The sequence below is a fragment of the Prosopis cineraria genome, unplaced genomic scaffold (assembly GCF_029017545.1).
Source record: "Prosopis cineraria cultivar Desert tree isolate PC_DT_omini unplaced genomic scaffold, ASM2901754v1 PC11, whole genome shotgun sequence".
Lineage (NCBI taxonomy): Eukaryota > Viridiplantae > Streptophyta > Magnoliopsida > Fabales > Fabaceae > Prosopis > Prosopis cineraria.
The window spans coordinates 33324869-33336126 of record NW_026555342.1 but is presented as its reverse complement, the minus strand read 5'-3'; positions in this window follow the sequence as shown (position 1 = coordinate 33336126).

Sequence of the window (11258 nt, the reverse complement as noted above, 5' to 3'; positions counted from 1 at the left end):
GGATTTCCTTGAACAAATTATGAAGAAAATGAATTTTCCAACCCATTGGATTCAATTGATCTTTCCATGTATTAGCACTATTTCTTACCAAGTGATTATCAAATGGTTCTCCTTCTCATTGTTTCATTCATGGTCATGGAATTCGTCAAGGAGATCCATTATCTCTCTATTTGTTCATTCTCTGCGCTAATATTTTTTCTTTGATGATTCACCAAGCTGATAAATGGAGATTTTATCCCACCTATTTCTCCGTTGTCCTTTTTCAAGCGCTTCTTGGGTTGGTAGTCTGTTGAACCTCCGACTTGACTGTCACCCAAATTCATCATTTCATCAATGGTTGTGTTTTTGGTTTGATCAATATTTATTGAATATTTTCAATATAAATGTTTCTCATATATTACCTTTCTGTTGGATACAAGATGGTATTATTTCAATGATATACGTTCCTAATCCAACTTTTAACCATTAATCCATATTTAGTTATGTTGGCTTTTTTATCATCCATGAGTAAATTAAATGATAACAAGTTATAGTTTTAACATGCCAGTCCGCATCATGTTGTTACAAAATAATGTTAAATAAGCAAAATGCAGCATTTTTATTGAATTGACAAGTAGCATAACTAAAACAAGTCCACCCAAGCTTCTGTTTGATTAAAACTTAGCTTACTTTAAAATAACAAGTTGAGTTAGTATTTTAATAATAAGTGAAACACTAGTTATGATTTAAAGAAGTTATATTCATATTATAAGAAAGAAGTAGTTTCACATTTAGTTTATTACATATATTATTTTTTTGCATTACATAACTACAAGAGGCTTTATGTGGTGGCTTCGTAGTCAAATCATATTTTTATATAATTTTTATATAAAATTAAAAAGAATGGAAATATGTTTATAAGTGTAAAGCTGGAACGGAACAAAATCATATTCTGAGCAGCATAATGTGAAAGTGCTTCGTGATAAGAATCACTTATGAAAAGGACCGAAGCAAGAAATTATTATTACTAGGTAGCTGGCACTTACTTGAAGCAAATTAATTGTGATCAGATCATGCACATTGCTGACATTACAATTACATATAGCCATAGGTTATTAGAGACAGAGAGATGTGAATACGATGGGGTTAGTGTCCAGATCGTGGATACAGGACAAAATGTTATGGCCAATTGCCAAGGTAAAGGCCTCGCTTGATTTCTCTGTTGCAGGTACAACTCTTTTTGTCTCATCCCTCCATTTATGTTTTCGTTTTCTGCTGCCAGGCGTCTCGCTTTCTCTCATTCTCTATTCCTCTCTCATTCTGACGGTACCTTTTTCGTGGTTCCTGGGATTGGCCATCACTTTTTCATGTCCTTTTTGCCTTTGGGGCTTTAGCCTCAGCAGGTTCAAGCTTTGGACGCTGTATACTTCTTCAAGAGATGGGGTCACTTGTGACGGAGACTGTGAATCTGACCACTTGTTTCTGGGTTATCAGGTGTCGCTTGCGTTGCTCCATTCATCGGACATTCAGCTGCTCGGTGGCATAACTGAAGGTGCCAAGGAGAGGCAATACATAGACCCTTATAATAAATACAATATAAAAAATGTTTAAAAATTAATTTAAATGAATGTCAAAGATCAATTTAAAATTGAAATGAAATGTTAGGATTGCTCCCAACATGATGAGCACTCGGCGCTGAATGCGAACGGCCGAACGCGTTGCAAATTGCCTCCATACCATTTTATTTTGGATTTCTTCTCTTGATTGAAAATTTAAGGTCCAGTTCAGCTTGCTATCAAAATATTAATACACAAGGTCAAACATTAATCTCAAATTGGAGACAGAAAGATAAAGGAAAGAAAGGTTATAATGGAATTTAAAAGGAAAAAATAACAATTAAATATTTTCATAACGGATAAATGACAATACGAGATAATTATTTTAATGTTTTTAGGGAGATACTCCATTTAAAATTATAAGGAATTTTTAAATAAATCTTACATCTCAATAAAGTAGTTACTTGTCTTTAAATTAACACTATCTTTCTATATTTATCCCTATTTCATAAGTTATTTCATTCTAAGATAGATATAAACTAATTTATTCATTAGAGGTACTTTTGGAAAAAAAATGTCAATGATTACACCTTGAAATATTATAAATGCTTTACATTTTTTAATATTTAATCTCTCAAAAATACTTTATATTTTTTTAATAGAAAAAGTAACTGTCATTTTTTGTTTTTACAAAATTACATTTATGACCCAATAAAATAATGGAAAGTGTAGTTGTTAAAATATAAACTAAAATTGGTACCAACAAAGATAAAGTTATTGATATATAGAAGCGCAGTTATTATTGCATCAAATAACTGTGTTATTATGTTATACATAACTCACTGCTCATTCATAGTCATGTTTCCCTGCGTGGGTCCCATTCAATGTTACCATTTTTGGGGACACCTTGCATGGTCAAATATGGTGGTTTTCATAACATGTCAGAAAGTTTCTCGATCAGCTTATTTATTCATCATCTTTTTTTAAAAATAAATATGAAGAATAAATAAAAATTTTATGTTTTAGATATATTTTTGTATAGTTCTTTATAATTAAATATATCTATATATATATAAGTACCTTATAATTAACTAACTCATTGAAATGAAAGTACCTTATAAGGAAGTAATAATTAATTAAGATAGTAATAATGTTTTCAATTTATTATATCGGAGTCTTATTTATAAAACCAAAGAGAAAAAATTTTGAATCATATTTATAAATTATATCATTAAATTTTCATCATAAAATTTTTCATTTATTCCCTCATTAAATACTGGCAAAAAAGCACATCATATATATATATATATAACAGGAATAATTCTCTCCGTAACATTCAAACTCATGCCCCCTGATACTGATGGAATCTATATATAAAAGTAAGATAAAAACACTAATGCAAAAGCAGTACATAATTAACCAAAGCAAGAGAGTCACAAGGACTATCAAAGCAAAATAACACTGAAAACAAAAAAGAAATATAAACATTCAAAGCCAATTTCCTACGAATTAAAAATGAGAGGACTAAACATTTGTCTACTATGATCAAAAGAAAAGGCAATATATCGAAGGTGTTTTTCCACCTACACATGCTCAATTTTCATCTTCTATTGTGTAGCTGAAAAGGTGAATCAAGAGTCAACATCAACAAGTCTATGGAAAAGGATTGCACGGACGGCTGTGCCTGTGTCAAAGGCAAAATGATAACCAAACTTGTAAACAATAAAGATAAGGAAAGAGCTTGGCTCTGCCACCAGAGAAAATAAGAAAGAGAATAAAATAAATGGAGCAGCAGGTCAGATATGTTTTGCTCTCATCTCTCTCCCACACGCACTTGCTCCTGCAATCCTCTATTCCTCTCTCTTTCGATATAAAATATAAACGTTCACATAAATAGGGCTTCTTTCTTCATTTTCTATCCGTTAGAAACTGCTTTCACTGTCACCTATCTCTGGTTTCTTTTTGCAGGTTATGTCATAGAGTCCCTTTCTACTTCTTGGGAAATTGAAGAAAAAAATGTCATGCAGTAACAAGGGGAAAAAAACATATTTAGTACGGTTATAATTTGGTACGCTATGCCTGTTTGATTAAAAAGGAGAGAGAGAGAAAAATGTTGCCTTTTTGCTCAGTGTACTAAAAGAAATGTAGCTAGAATCGTTAACTAGGATCGAGCCTGTCAAGTCAGCTCTTTTAAACCCAAAAAAATTTAAAACTAGACTACTAGTTTAGAGTATAAAATGACAAATCAGGTTTAAAATAGCTGCCTTTTAAGCCCTAAAATAAAAGGGTCATCCCTTTTATTTTTTTTAAAATTTTAATATTAAAATAATTAAATACTACATTAATTCTAACATCTCAATCTCGTTTCACGAGGATGAAGAATGAATATATAAAAATCTTAATATTTTTTCCACCGATGAGGCTCTACAAAGAGAAAAATGAAATTACTTAATGTTGATGATAATAAAAATAATTACAGTTTAGTTGATGATATTAGTAAAATCTATTGTCATCGGTGTTTATTTTATGATGTTATTTTTTATTAAACTTAAATTTTTTTATTGTGTGTATTGATTTAATTTTTTTAGACTTAATATTATATGTAATAACTCTTTTAAAATTTTAATATATTTTTAAAATTTTTAAATTGAAAAATGAAAAAAAAAATATAGAGTTGAGAACCTAAGGGGCACCCCTTTAACCTTGAGAGCTAGAGTCAGCTAACCAAAATGAAACTTTGAGATATAATTGAGTTGGCCTAGCTGTTTAGGCCCCTTCAAGGTTTGGCTTTTTAAAATCTAACCAACCCTAATTAACAAGTCTATAGCGATATTGGACATGCAGAACCGAAGTCAAAGAAGTAAGCACAAGAAGCAATTAACTAGGATCAAATCATACATATTGACTTGTTTCAAACCTAGCTTGCCTTTGTATCTCAAAAAAAAAAAAAAAGATCATGCACATTGACACTACACAAACTGTTTGTATTACTTGTTAGAGGGATACAAATACGAGTTAGTGTACAAAGTCTAAATAGGACTGAAAGAATATGATATCATAACTATCGCTTGAATGGCTGGATGTGCAAGTTCGTCTTTGAGTACACATCACATCAAGCAGGAAATTATGTCCCATCACATCACATATTTGAGTCATTCTCACAATTCCATTACACTAATTATTAATTAAATAAAATTGAAAAGTATTAATTTTAAATTGACTAAAAACAGAAAGCAAAAATTGAATAATTCAGGTAGGTGGGTCAGTCCAAATAAACATGAAAACCCGAAATACTTAATTTAGATTTAACTATAAAATTTTTTCTCATAAATTCAAATATTTTAAGTTTGATCTAAATAAATTCAGCTCACAAAAATTAGTCTTATTTTTAATCTTTGTAAAAATATTAAATTTCTTTTAATTAAAATTATTAAACTTACCTTAAATCTTAAAGTCAAATATAATATCCAAATAAATTAATTGAATATGTGGGTATTTTTATAATAATTTATCACTTTTATCAAGTTCTATGAGGTGTTTTATATTGAAGACTAAACAAAATTTTTAAAAAGTGTCTTTTATTAGATGTTGGAGGAAGTATAATTGTTTATATAATTTTTAAATATATAATTTTATGTACATTATAAGGTCCGATGTTTATGTAATGAGAATCACATTTTTTTTTAATAATCGCTTTTTTGATTTGTCTGAACGCGTACATATAGGCTGAGTTACTTTCACAGTGCATTACACTAGCTATTACTAAGGGATAGAGCCTTTAATTGGAATTCATGGCAGAGAAAAAGGAAGAAAACTTGTTCTTTTTCTCAAAAAAGCAGGCCTATTTATGTATTATTCAGCAAATGCTTGTGAAGGTTAAAGATTGAAGGAAATAATTAATATTGTGTTTGAAAACCTTGTTTCCTTTAGATAAAAAAGAAAAACCTTGTTTCCTTTATTCTTTTCTATTTTGTTTCTAACCACACCTAGCTAGTCCTTGAATTTACAAGCTAATTAAGCTTAGTTTATACAGAGGTGATCTTGGACTAAAATTTCATATTCATGTTTCCCTATGTGTGGCGGCATTTGATGTACAAAATTAAATGCTCATGATTTTTAAGGACTCCTTGCATAGTCAAATAAGTTGGTTTTTAGAACATGTCAGAAAATTAAAGCATTTTCTCTACCAGCTTATTGTAGCGAATTTCATATATTTTTAGGCCAAAAAACCGGCATGACTTTTTTTTAATTTTTTTAAAAAATTCTAATTATAGTAATAGACATATCTTAAAATGTACTGCCTCAATTAAATATCTAAAATATAATAATAACCTCTGAAGTATAATTAAAATACAGTCTCTAGAACATAATATAAACCATACAAGGCCAAATTGTTGATTATCTAAAATGTAAATATTTTTAGTCATTATTACCATCAATCTTTATTAAAAAAAAAAATCAAAGATTAGACACTTGAGAAGGTGGTCTACTTGGAGGAGGTGATGCTATTTCAACAATCTTACAGACTTCTTTGTCATCGTTTAGAATAAATATATTACAAATTGTGCTGTTCTAAAATATTAATCCAAAATTTAAGTAAATTAACAAATAAAATTGTAAACAATTATAAAGATTTAAAAGCTAGCATGAACTTAAATCTGTTTTTACAAGGCTTATAAGGGCAAGGCCTAAAAGCCCTTCTATTATATCAAGATTAATTTCCTATTTTTTAAGCTCAACTCACAAAATACAAGGTATAAAGTGTAGCCTGTTGGGCTTGAATGTTCGATCCTTATTGACTGCTTTAGCTATGAGGGTCAATAATAAGGCTTCAGCTATCAATAAAATTTGAAGAAAGGGTGATCAATTTATTTTTTTAAATCAAATTTGAGTTCCAATTGCTCATGATTTTATGCCACATGTCTGAAAATACATACATAGCAAAAATCATACAAATTTGATAAATTTGTCAATAAACATAAATAACCAATTATGTGAGGTTTTTAATCTCAAGCATTCTGACTAATAGCTAATGACATTGTAATGTTAGACAATAAGGCTTTGTAAGTATATCAAGCTTACCATATGCTTAATTTAAGACAATAAACTAAGAAATCAAGTGTTTATTAGACATAAAATGAATGTTCACATATTAAAGAACCATAGCGTGTGCAACTTTGAGTCTCTATGGGCATTAAGATTAATCATCATGTGACCCTGAGTGACGATAAATGGTGATTGGATATATATATATATATATATATTTCCTTTTCCTGTCGTTTTCCAGCTACATTTGTTTCTTCTTTTTTAATTTTTTTTCCCCTAACAATAAGAAGAAAGGACTGAAAATATAAACGAGAGAAATAGACAGAGATGTTAAAAAAAGAGAGAAAGAGAGGATTAGAGGCACTGGCGGACCTACATTGACTCTAGGGTGGGCAAATGCTCCCCTCAAATTTTCTAAAAAGAATGGATGTAGTATTAATAAATGAGTCGTTGCCCCCTGTCATCCCTTAGTTTTGCACCCGCTGAACACGTTCAGTTGAGACTTGAGAGAGTTAAGAAAGAAAGAGAGAAAGAGAAGACAACAATATTGTTTGAAGATGTATTTGATGAGAGTGACAACAACCATGATGATATATATCTAACTGACTCGAATAGGAAGAACATGAAAGGGAGATGGTGGCAGTTGAAGAAGGATGGACCATATGATCTCATCAATTGGTATAATAGCATAACGTAGGTGGTTAATGACAATATTCTGTTCATATATATCATTTCAGTGATGGTTTTATACTAGTTTAGTATGGTTGATCTAACTAGGTGGAGAGGGATAAGCATTTTTTTTTCTAAGTTAAAGAACCCTCCCTTGTTTAGCTCTGTTTCCATGACAGAAACAGAGGTGAACATTTGGGGAAAAAAAGCTGCCTTATGTGGCCAATAAACAAAGAGGGTGTTACCGAGAAATCTTGTAGGTGTTGTAGAAATAAAGAGATTCATGATTGAAGTTTTTAGAAATCATTTCTTTTATTCTTTACTTCAGCAAATTAAAAACGAATAATAAATTATATTAGGATAATTTATCATGTATACTTTTATTCCATAAAATCATTCATTTTTATGCATCTTTGTTTAAAATATGTTTTTAAATTTATGATCTTCTTAATTATTTTTATTCATTCAAATTATTTTTTCATGTTAATACAAGATTTTGAATTGGTAGATTGCAAATCTTATGAATTTTGAATAGGATAATGAAATTATTTTCAAAAAAATTATTAATAAAGAAAAATAACACACTTTTACTTGAAAGACAAAATTTTTAAAAATAGTAAATTAAGATAAATTTAAAAAAGTATTTTTTTATCAAACCAAATTATTAAATTTTATGTAGTTGTTCTAATAAAAAAAATTATGTAATTATATGCAATGTCTTTTATTATTTTTATAAAAAATACACTAATTTAGTGGAGGAAGCAAGTGGGAGATCAGAGATACGAGAACGTACAAAAAGGAGTGGTACGGTGTGATATACCAATTTAGTAGAACATTTGCAAAGTAGCATTGCTATGTCTTCTTTCTTTTTCTCCCCTCAACATCAGTGGCAGCAGAGCCAAGCTCCTTCGGTCATTTTGCCTTTCGCACAGCCTTCCATAATATCCCTTTTCAATGATTCTCCCTCCAACGTTCACCTTTTCAGCTGTACAGTACAATGGAATAAAATAATAGAGTTTAGTTTTGAATCTCAATAGCCTTAATGTTTTGGTTAGGTATAATATTTTAAAAATTTATTAATTACTTTACTTAAACTAAAAAAAAGTGTTAGAATTCATGAAGTAATGATAAGAAAAATGTTTTTTTTTTTTCATGAGCCATTAGTTAAAACGCACATCCATACTGTGCCTTACTGATTTTCTTATTTCTCACTTATTTTCAAACTGTCCAATGCTGCTCAGCTTTTGTTGAGAAAAAGTATACTAAAAGCTATAACGACAACAAATAGAATGAGTATCTATATAACTAAGCCCCGGCCTAAATATAAATTATACTTTTTATAAATATTTTAAAAAAGTAAAATGTTATTTGATTGAGCTTAATCCAAATAAACTTGAACATTAGAAATGTTATTTTATTAAACCCTGTTTTATTTTTTATTTTTAATTTATTCAGGCTGGCTTATCATATTTGCTTGAATTACTGGTTTTAAATTAACAAAATAGGAATAGATACTAAAGTTAGCTTTGAATAATGTTCTTTTCTAACAAACTCTCCGAGTCACGTTCTTTTTTCACAAGAATATCTGGCAGTGGGGTTGACGATAAGGAAGATAAAATCAAAGAAGAGGTAAAAAACACACTATACTTCTACAGTCCATCATCTCCTCTCATAGTCAACCATATTGTGTCCTGTGGTTAATAATTAAATTTTCAATCATATATATTGTGTCCAGTGGCGGATCTAGAACCTGAAATTAGTGTGGGTAAATTTTTTTAATAAAGTTAATTAATTTTAAATAATGAATATTGTCACATTACAAAAAAATTGACTTTCAACGGCGACATTTGTCGCTACTATTTCAGCGGTGAACAAAAGTTGTCATAATGTCGCCGTGAGAACTCTTGTCACTAGTTCAATCAATGGCGATAATAAAAGTCACCGTTAAAAGTTGAGAATCGGCAGCAACAAAATTTGTTGCCGTTGAAAGATAGTCGCCACTGAAAGTTGAAAATCAATGGCGACATTTTGTTGCCATAAAAAACCACACATCAACGGCGACTATTTTGTCACTGCTGAATGTTAAGTATTAGTGATAACATTTATTGCCACGGAAACTATCAATCAATGGCGACAAATGGCAACTTTTTTATCGCCGTTGAAAAGTAACGTTGGTTCACTTACACACATGACGCCACGTCATTGTTTACATGGTGACCACCTCACGCCACGTGGCGACATGTCACCCTCCACATAGCGCCCCACCTCGCACCATGTGGTGCCATGTCACCCTCCACATGTCGCTTCGACCACATGCCATGTGTCATCATGTCACCAATTTATATTTTCATTTTGAAAGCTGTCTCCTTCAAGGTTTAAACCCATGACCTCCTTCTTTTGTGTCCAACCATTTTGCCACTGAGCTGGAATGAACCTACAGTCTATTATTGCATAATTATATATATATATATATATATTATTAAACTATACAAACAAACATATATATTAAATATTGAATATAAAATATTATAAAATATCATTACTATCCTTAAATACTTCAATTTAATTCTTTTAATTTATAAAATTGAAAATTATATTATTTATTTTGTTTAAAGTAAACTATAAATATAATTGATACATATCATTTGTATTATTTATTTTAGTTTTTTTAACTTCTTGAGGTCGTTATATTATTTATTTTAATATTTATATTTATAATTATAATATAAAAAATATCTAAGAATAAATAGTAAAAGTATTAATGATTATATATTAGTTTATAATTATTTATGTTTCTCAACTGGCATCAAGCTTTAAAATTACTGGTGTTAAATGTAGAATTTAAATTGAAAAATTAGATTAGATAAAATATTATTCTATGAATGAATAAATTTAAGTATTACATGTCTAATTATTATAAACAAATAGTGTTATTGACTTCTATGTTGATCCGACGGCTTATACTTTCTCCCTCTTCTCTTCTATATTGAATATTTAAGATTTTTCACTTATTAGTTATAATTTTAAATTTACTTTTTTTTAGTTATTAATTCATCAAAAAATACATATTAAAAATTTCATGCTTATTTTGGCTATTAAACATCTCAACTAGCTTTTGAATAAAATTATCTAAAAAAATTTCAGTTTATCCAACTGACTTCTAAAAAAATATCCAAACATAAATTATATTACATTTACTGACTTTCTTCCAACCTTAGTTTGCTAGCCTCAGTTGTAAATTTTTTAATCCAAACACACACGTAAAATAATATGGTTTGGATTAATTCTTTACTCTAGCTCATTACCATTAAATAGTACTTTAACCTTATTTTAAAGTTACAATTTAATCGTAGAATATATTAAATGAAAACTCATTATATTATTTTATATATTCATTATAAAATTACAATAATACAACAAAATTAATGTTTTAAAATGTTAAATATTAGATAAATAAAAATATAAAATTGTGATGATAATACAAAATCAAACTTTCAGCAGCGACTTTAAGCAGCGACATTTAAAGTCGCCGTTAAAATTCTCATTTTCAGTGGTAACACTAAAAAGTTGCCGCTAATTCTCAACTTTCAATGGCGATTTATATGTTGCTGTTGAAACTTATAACATAAGTTTTTTTAAAAAATTATAACATATTTTAAAATATGTTAACAATTAGTGACGACTCTAAAAATTCGCCGTTCATTGTCAACTTTCAGCAACGACTTATATATCATTGCTGAAACTTAGACTTTTGGTAATGACATGCACCGGTCGCCATTGAAAGTCTGACAATTAGCGACGAATATATCTTGTCGCTACAAAAAGTCACTATTTTAGCGGCGACTTAAAATGTCGCTGCAGAAAGTCACACTTTTAGCGGCGACCTTTATTATCGCTGCAAATTGTTCATTTTCAGCAGCAACTTTTTAAAGTCACCACTAAAAGTCATTTTTCTTATAGTGCAGATCATAGACATAGACACATATGTAATTAGCAAGGGAATAATTA